The following is a 9,403-nucleotide window of genomic DNA, read 5'->3' as shown; positions in this document are numbered from 1 at the left end:
ACTAGTTGTTATTAAATTGAATATTGATTTGGGTGGTCGTAAACATTTCTAATTTTATTTGGTAATGATGTATTACTTAACCTTATTCAAACTGTTTAGAAGAATTTTTAGTAGTATCTAAATGAAATAAACTATCAAAAAAGTTACTTTAAAAACTAGAATTTAAAATAAAAAATTAGTTAAGACATTCTATCACTTATAAACTGAAATGATATAACAAAGACATATCTCCATAAATAACACAGCTATAACAGTATTTTCTTCTGGAAACAACATCATAGTAAATTTTAAGCAGATATAATCAACGTGCGATATATTATACATATTATATTAGGGAACGGACGTACGGACATATCCTAGATGTAAAGAAGCAAGGCTAAAAAAATATTTAGAAATTATGATAAAAATGTTACATTTAATTATTTGTTGTATAAAGTCAAGTTTATTTTGGCTTATGTAAATACTCTGATAAAATCTTAATGAAAAGCACACATAAAGGCAGCTGGATTTTAGAATAAGGAATTAATTTAGGGTCAGATATTGTACAGAACTTATTGATTTTGCTCGAGTTTAAAATGTTCTATTTAATAAAATGTACAAAGACATTTTTAAGGCAAATCCTATTATATAAAGTAGCAAGATTTTTGTCAGAAGCTTCGGATCTCAATAACTACTGAACCGATTGGTTTATCTATTTTAGGTAAGTATTAATTACATAGGTCCCGTGGTAGTTTTAGTTTTTTTTTCAAATTTAAGTCTTAGGATGGTTTTAAGCTATTTTACTGGCTGCCCTTACAAATACAGAGCCCCTAGATGCTAGGAGCGTCCCCGCTAGTATTAATTAAACTTTGAAAAATAGTAATTAAGAGTTATTTTTTCTTGTACTTTTAAACTTGCGTTCAAACTCGGTTTACTGCATGTCTGTCACCGGATTATAGAGATAACATTGTTTAAACTTATGAATATAACAGGTTCAATTCATATTTGTTAGGTGCGTTACACTAATTGTCGCACATGTCTTTTATGAACTTCTGCAAAAACAAGTGTGACTAATACTATTCTTTTATAAAAAGTAGTAAGGTTTTTTGTGTGAAGCTTAATATTTCAATAACTAATGAACCGATTGAGTTCTTCATATAAGGGAACTTTACCATATAGGTCCTGAGCTGATTAAATGCTATTTTGTTTTAGATTTTAAAGTTTTGGGCTATTTTTCTGACCCTTCTACTCTTTTCGATAGTATTATTAATTCGCAGGAAAGTTTTCTATTGATCCGGGACAGGTTTTAGGCAATTTAAAGGTAATTTTCCTCTTTAGGTTAAAGTCCCTAGAGACTTGGGGCGAAAACAAATAATTTGGTGTAAATAAGTAGTAATTTAGAATGTTTAATATCCACAATATGTCAAACCTTCATTTTAAGACTTTTATATAGAGATGCTTCGCTAACATGATGCCTTATCGCCTAAGGATTCAATCTTAAGAATTTGTTATGTTTATGTTATTCAATCTTGTTATGTTTAAATAGGACATGCAGACTTTTTGGTAATTCTTACAGAGTTGGTACAATTTCTAAATTGAAAGTTTGAAGAATTGAAGAAATTGCCAAGTTTGAAATCGATAAAACAACTTTAGCATGTCTACAAAAACTGTAAGAGCTATAATAAGCTGATAGATCGAAATGATTTGCGTAATATGTCATTTAATGCAAATATGCTAATATTAATATTATAAATTTCTATAATCCTTCAGGCAAAATTGGTTTTTAATTTATCAGATAAAAAAAGAGTCAAATTTCAAATATGATTTTTTTTGGCAAATATTATTTATTTTATTTTTGACCTTCGATTGTTTTTAAAAGCAAAGATTTCGTACGTCAATAACAGATAGCTTAAAACCATCCAAATATTTAGATTTAACAATAAAAAAGCCTAAAACCATCCGGAGACCTATGTGAAGATTCGCTAAAATGAAGTCATTAGCGAGATCTTAAGGTACAAACACAAAAACCTTACTCCTAAAATGGGATAATAAAGAGGGTATATTAAAGAGGGCTAGAACATCATTAATAGAAATTGGTAAGAACTAAATCATAACAAAAGACATGACATTTTCATTATATTAAAGATTATGGGGGGGGGGGGGGTGGAGTGGGCATGTGCTATCATTTAGAAATTTTTGACCATTTATTTTTGATAATAACATCATTAACTAAAGAAAGATATTTTAATTTCTTACGAAGAAAATTGAGAAATTTGAAGAATAATTAAAATCAAGAACAAAGGCAACTATAAACTAAAGCATAAAATCAAAAACCAAAAATAAAGCAAAATAATTTAATATGCAGACGTTTAAAAAGATTTGCTTCAGCCATAAAAACGGATCCTACACCAGATTTTCATGTTCTCTAATAAAGTGAAACTCAAACTTTGTCTCTGTCATAATATCCACGTATATTCTACATCCATTGCTACAAAGTAGTTTGGCTACTAAAAATTCAATGGAAGATAGAAATCAAAGATTGTCAAACTGGCATGGTGACCTGCTTAGGGATCTTAAGGTATAAGACAATGGACAATAAATTGATAAACATCTACAATTTTAATCGAATTTAGTAGATTAAAAATTTAAATACTAAAGGATTGTACATTTACAATCCAATCAAGATTAGATATAAGTCTCCATGGTTTTCAAGTTTGGGACCTGTATAAATTCAATTCACCTCCCACCCTGTGTGAGACAACTATGAAACACAAATTATCACTTACTCATGACATAAATTCTCACTAACATTGTCATTTTTAAACAGTGTGCAATGATTCCCGCATAATTGATCCTTAAAAAATCAGAAATATATTATTTTTTTTATTATCAAAATTCTGTAATAGAAATATTTTATATTAAAAACGTTATTTAATTTGATATCAATGGTGTTATCTGAAGCAAACACAAGACAAGGGATGGAAGGGACATTGAACTGTAAATTACACTGATACCCAAAGTTTTATAAACACGTTTTCTCATTCTCGACTAAACAACTTTGTGCACTTTTTATTAAGTCTGGATTGAGTTCTCTGTCTTATTCATTCTCAATTTCAATACATTCGTCGCAGACAATATTCATTAATTCAAGCTTAAAAACAGGGCTCGACAGCCGCGAGTAAGCCTTTGGGAAATCGTCATTTTATAACTTTAAAATTCAGCTAGATGTATAACCTTTTTATAAACAAACAATCCACCAAACAAGTTGGCTTATATTTGAGGCTTAATCGAAGCTGACGCGTGGCTGCCGAGCCCTGCTTTAGAGAAACCTGCTTGAAACTGCATAATTTTGCCCTTTTGCATAACATTTGTTCTAAATACATATATTTTAGAAATTAGGCATGTTATTAAAAACTTAAACGATTTTCTATGGTAATAAATATTTGGATAGAAATATACCCTGCTGGTCTTTGGTGTTGATATTGTATTGACATGTTGTCATTATAAGATTAGGGTTATGTGGTTTAAAGAAAACGTTTTTAATATTGTAATTATGTGAACAAAACATCTTTCGTAAAATATTACATTGTCGACAGAAACCATTGTAACTTTGTGTCAATAATATGTTCATTGTTTAACAGGGTACACATTAGCAATTTTAGGCCAAGATTAATCGCCATTTGATGGTTTTATATTACACAAAATTTTGAGTTGGAAAAAAAGGAAATAGGGGTAGATAAATTGGCTAAGAATAGTTGTTGTAAGTATCGTATTATAGAAAGCTTTCCGCGGATTTTAAAATGTAAAATTATAAGATTAAAACCAGTTTTTTTTTATAGCTTTACATGGTAGATGGTTTAAAGTAGAAATATTGGTCAAAATGCTAACGTAATTATCAGTTGATTTAAAGCTTATAAAACAGACGTTTTTTAAAAATTTTAATTCAACGTCAAAATTAATGAATTTTTGTGCTTGTTTACGATTTAAAAAGTGGCTTTTTTAAAATTCATGGTAATAAAATACACCAAAAAGCTAATATTTTCCATGGAAGTAAAATTATTATGGACGAAAATTACTTTTTCCTTTAACCTAAAAGTCAGGGGAAATTTTGGAAATTGGAGAAAAAATTGACCAGACGAGTAAATTTTGTAACAGGTGCCTTTTTTCAGACCTTCAGAGAAGGAGGAGACATTGGACTATATATTATACTGGTACACAAAGTTTTATAAACATGATCTCTCATTGGTTGGCTTCAAAAAAATTTGTGAACTATTATCAAATCTTGATATGATTGTACATTGATATAAGCCTAAGTGCTTTTAAACGTTTCAACGTATGATTTTTTTATCTACAGAAGGGGTGAATCAATTTATCATCTAATGTCTTGAACCCCTGGAAAAATGGCACACTCAACTCCCCGCTACTCTCTATAATTAAGGTTGATACCCATAGGGCTACTTATTAGACATCACGACCAATTGTTTTTAATGGACCATTTCATACATCGATAAAAATAAACAACCAATAAAATTTGAAAAAACTAATACCCTTAAACTGATTAATTTTTGTTTTAATTATTTTCTCCAATAAAAAAAAATATTGCACACCATGGTACATTAAAATGAATCGAAAACATATATTTTATACTATGAAAACCCTTTTTGAGTTTAAAAATATATATATTCTTGTACCTTTTCAAATAGAGCGGCTTTTTTTCTCAGTCAATTACTAATTTAAAGCTAAAATTAAAACTCAATAAGTTTTAAGGCTTGTTTGACCTTATCTATATGAAACGGAAGTACCTTTTAACTAAATTATTGAGTTTAAACCTTAAACCTACAATTAGGCTTTTTAGGCTACTTTATATTTATATACTTTAATTTACAGTACACTCTAAAAAAAACACAATGAAATAAATTGATTTAAATGGCATGGCAGCAGGTACTGGGTCGTTGGCTGTGGCTGCAGAAAATTTTAACAATCTGCAGCTGCAGATCAATCTGAAGTTTTGCAAAAAAAAATTGGCAGACTCTAGAGCGGCGGCTGAATAATTATTAGACATAAAATCAAAACAATTGAAAGGTGAAGCAGATTTTAGTGTCTGTAAATGACGTCATAAAATACCAATGACCAATGATAGACCAGTATACATTTTACAATTGGTCAATGTATATTGTATTCTAACCTAATAATGGTCATTTGTATTATACGGCGTTATTTTTTATAGACACTATAAGCTGTTTCAAAAGTACAAAATAGCATTTATACCTATTTTAATTATTTGTTACATTTTATTTTAAAATAGATATGAAAATTGTATTTTTAAGAGTGTTATAGCTGTTTGTAGATATATTAAAAACAAAAGCAGACGCGCCCACCTTTGAAAAAAAGCTTCTAATAGAGGAATAATCTTGGATGGATATATCCATTAGAGCGATTTTTTATCATTAATGTACACTTATATTTTAACCTGATTGAAATAATAAAACTTTTAAATGTGATTTATGAAAATAGTGCGAAAAAAGTTAAAGTTATTTATCGCTTCGTATTATAGACAGCTTCCTGTGGAAAATAAAATTAAAAGTTATAAGATTAGATAGATTTATGATTTTTATTTTATCATTTGGTAAAAGTTGTCTATATTACGAAACTATACATGATTTTTTTTTCAGTATGGCTGAGAACCAGTTCGAATCCAGGGGATATTAATCTTTTTCGTAACCAGACTGGAAAAAAATTTCGAACGACATCAAAATGGTTCAACCTACCGAAATACAGACACTAATTATATAATATCCCCTTGGCTTTGAAAATAGAGCGGAAAATTTGTAACGACCTTGAACATGACAGACAAACTGACTGAATGGACATATGGGGGGAGGAGGGTGGGGCTCCAACTTGGCAAAGAAAACTATCCTAGGGAGAAAACCGGAAGCTGTATAAGGCTTGGTTTAGATCAGCATAATATAAAAGAGGTAGGATGTCTAATGTATGAGCTGTCTGTCTTTCCTGGGTGGATTGTTATGTTCTTTTTAAAGAAGCCTCATATAGGTCTTGGGCGGGTTTTGGTCTATTTCATAAAGCTGTATTACTCCCCCTAAAAAACTAATCAATATATGTAACTTTACAAAGTGTCTCAAAAATCAGCCATGTGACGTTGTAAAAATGAGGGATTATCCATCTCTAGGGATTTTCTTTCCCACTTCTCCTCTCATCTCCCTCATTTTTGAGACACTTTGTAATCTTATCAAAAAATTAACAATTGAAACAGAATTAAATTATTTAACTTTCAGATTTCGTACAAAATGCTCTACAATAAATAAATCATAGATAACAATAACTGAAAAAAAAACCATGAACAAACCAAAATTACAAATATTTTGGTCGATAATCTTAAGTAGTAAGATTTGTACAGCAAATGAAATTATAAAAAAGTACAACCTAACTGTATAGGTAATATTTGCAAGGATGAAACAGTTAAGAACCTGCAAACTATACAAATATTTTTTTAAGAAAGCACTTTCCTTATAAGAAGTCATTTGCCTATTTTTAGCTATTAAGTAATGTTTTACATTAGTAATAATTTATTTTTATACACAAAATATAATACACAATGAAAAATCTGTGAAAAAAAGATTTTACATCCATTTTTTACAAAGAAGAAAAAAACTGCTCTCAATAGTCCTGAATTTATGCAACCACAAAACCACAATCATTACTAAGGTGTTTTAAAATAGCAGCAGACGTAAATAGGAATGTTTACTGTTTAGTGAAAATAACCCCCCCTACATAATTCTCTCGCTCTTGATATTTCATATTTAAGGGATATTTTCGATTTTTTTTCACAAGCTGAAACTGTCACCCAATCTGGTAATTAGCCTCAAATATAAACAGTGCATGTTAATTCGTTGAAATTTAAAGGCATATTATCCAATTTTCGATCCTAAGAAACTAACGAACAAACATACATCAACATGTGAAAATATTTTACTGTATTGTGGCAAAATAATATTCACAAAGAGAGGAATGGGATGGAAATTATTCTCCAAAATGTTAATGATTTTAAAATACGTAAAAATAAGTTTTACAGTTGATACGAGTTAAAAATATCCGAAAGGATCGTGTGTTGAAATGAGAATATTTCTAAATCATATCTGCAATAACTTTTCCAAATCATATCAGCCCCACAAAAAAAGTAACTAAAGAAAACTACAATAAGTATCTAATTTGTTTTACATTTTTACAAATTTCTCGAAATTCCTCTAAAAAAGTTGCAAAAATGTTGGATTTTTATTTGAGTAGGTAGGCAAAAACTAAATCTGGTTTAGATTGGACTAAATTTGCAAATTGGTTTTTGCCAATCTCATTTTATTACCCCTTAATTCCTCTACTTCAAATTTTTGTTCATTGCTTTTTTTCTAAAGCAGAACTTTTATACAATAATTAAATCTGTACAAATTTACAGTAAACTCTGTTTGAATTTTTAAATCTTTGGCTTAAGTTTAAGATTAAACATTATTATTTCATTAAAAATTGAGCGTTTAATAAAAGTGGAAAAACTTGAATATCAGATTATCTCCGCTTTTTTCTTGTTGACATACTTTTAAAAAAATCCTCCATTTTTTTATATTTTACTTTGAATAAAGGCATCAAAGCTTGTAAAATGTTGAATTTAATTTTTATTCCACAAAAACTTGGTATATTAACTTTTTGTCTCAAAGTTCAGGGATTGAGGTAGACTTAATTAATGAAAAAGTTTCAAAATAACATAAAACATTAAATATATTATTTGCGGCCTAACTGATTTAAAAGTAGCTTTTCATATTAAAATTTCATTTTGTATTGTACTTTCTCTTTTTTAGAATACTAGCGGCTGCGCCCTGTAGCATTTAGTCTAAAACCATCTGAAGCCTTTAATCTATATGTAAAGCTTCCCTCAAATGGAGAACACAATCGGTACAGCAGTTATTGAAATTTTAAGCTACAGACAAAAAAACCCTTACTACTAGATATATATAATAGGATTTTATAAAAAAAAAAACTTTTTTAAAATTTCATCTATTACTAATATTCCTGAAAAAAATGTAAAAAGTGACTTTTACAATCTGTTTATTTGATACAATGAACAAAAAGTGGGCGCTAGCAAATTTAGATCTCATTTTCAATAAATGATTTAAAATCTGGATTTTTTTAGGTCGCTGTTTCTAGAAAGTTTGGGTTCGAGTTGGAGTTTTAAATTGTCTATTGAAGAATTTTAGGTCTAAAATTAAATAGAAGTGTACTGTTAATGGTTGATATATGATTGAATTGCCCTTATTCCAATAATATGAAAACATTTACAATTCTAATGTTGCGCATCTGACATAGCAGCATTAGGAACCTTTTTTAACGTCTTTAGTTATGACGCAGGATTTGGATCTCATCACCTTCTCGACGACGCGCGTATGATTGTGCGTGTGTAAGTTTTAAGCCACACTCTCGGTAAAAATGTTTGAAAATGTCAAATTTACATGCACCTGTTAATAGGTCTAGGCATTCCCCCCATTTTTTATATAAAAGTTGGACATTAAAAGTATGACATTTTTATTTCAAAACCTCTAACAATTGAAAAATTTATGGTATAAAATTCTTTACATTAAATTATAACTTCAGTAAAAACAAACACATTAAAAATTAGGCAAAAAACGTAGAAAACGTATTATTAAAGTGAGTGTTTAAAATGCCAGCTAGAAGATAAAAAGATAAAATAAGACATAAATTTGTTGATAAAATAGTTCAAATAATATCTGTCCCGTAAACACTATGGCAAATTTCTGGTCTTATTAATAGTAATATTTATAAAGAATTTTTTTTTACAGAATGAATAAATGTATCTTTTGCTTATTGTATAAGGTTGTATTAGAATAATAAAAGAATAGTTAAGCCCCATAGGGATAATACATCATAGGTATAGAGCCCTGCAGGGTTAGAGCTTCTAAATTCAAGAAAGAATGGGTGGTTTCAAAGTCAAAGTCCCTAAAAGAGTAGGAATCCGTAGGTAATTACACAACAGCATGTAAATAATATGTAAGCCACGAACGATTTGTTATACACCATACATTTAGTCGACATAAATTATTCAAATTGTAAGTCAAACTAGTGATTAGGCGTCTATCTTAAACTCTTAAACCGTAAATGTGAGAAATATGAATTTTACAAAAAGTCCGTCGCTGTTCCACTGTGTAAATGATAGCAGCACAAGTTCAAATATTGCCTGAGGACAAGCGTACGAGCTAGGTAGGACAGGTGCCTTACTATACACACCCTAACTCACAAACACATACACACCCACACACATACACATTCAAACGCAACACACACTGATAACCACCCTAGGTCATTAAGCTGCAAAAGTGGATCAGCTTCCCTTTTTCAAATAAATCAT

This window comes from Acartia tonsa, chromosome 6 (genome assembly GCF_053477335.1).
Source record: "Acartia tonsa isolate MP-2025a chromosome 6, ASM5347733v1, whole genome shotgun sequence".
NCBI classification, from domain to species: Eukaryota; Metazoa; Arthropoda; class Copepoda; order Calanoida; family Acartiidae; genus Acartia; species Acartia tonsa.
Note: the sequence above shows the minus strand (reverse complement) of the source record.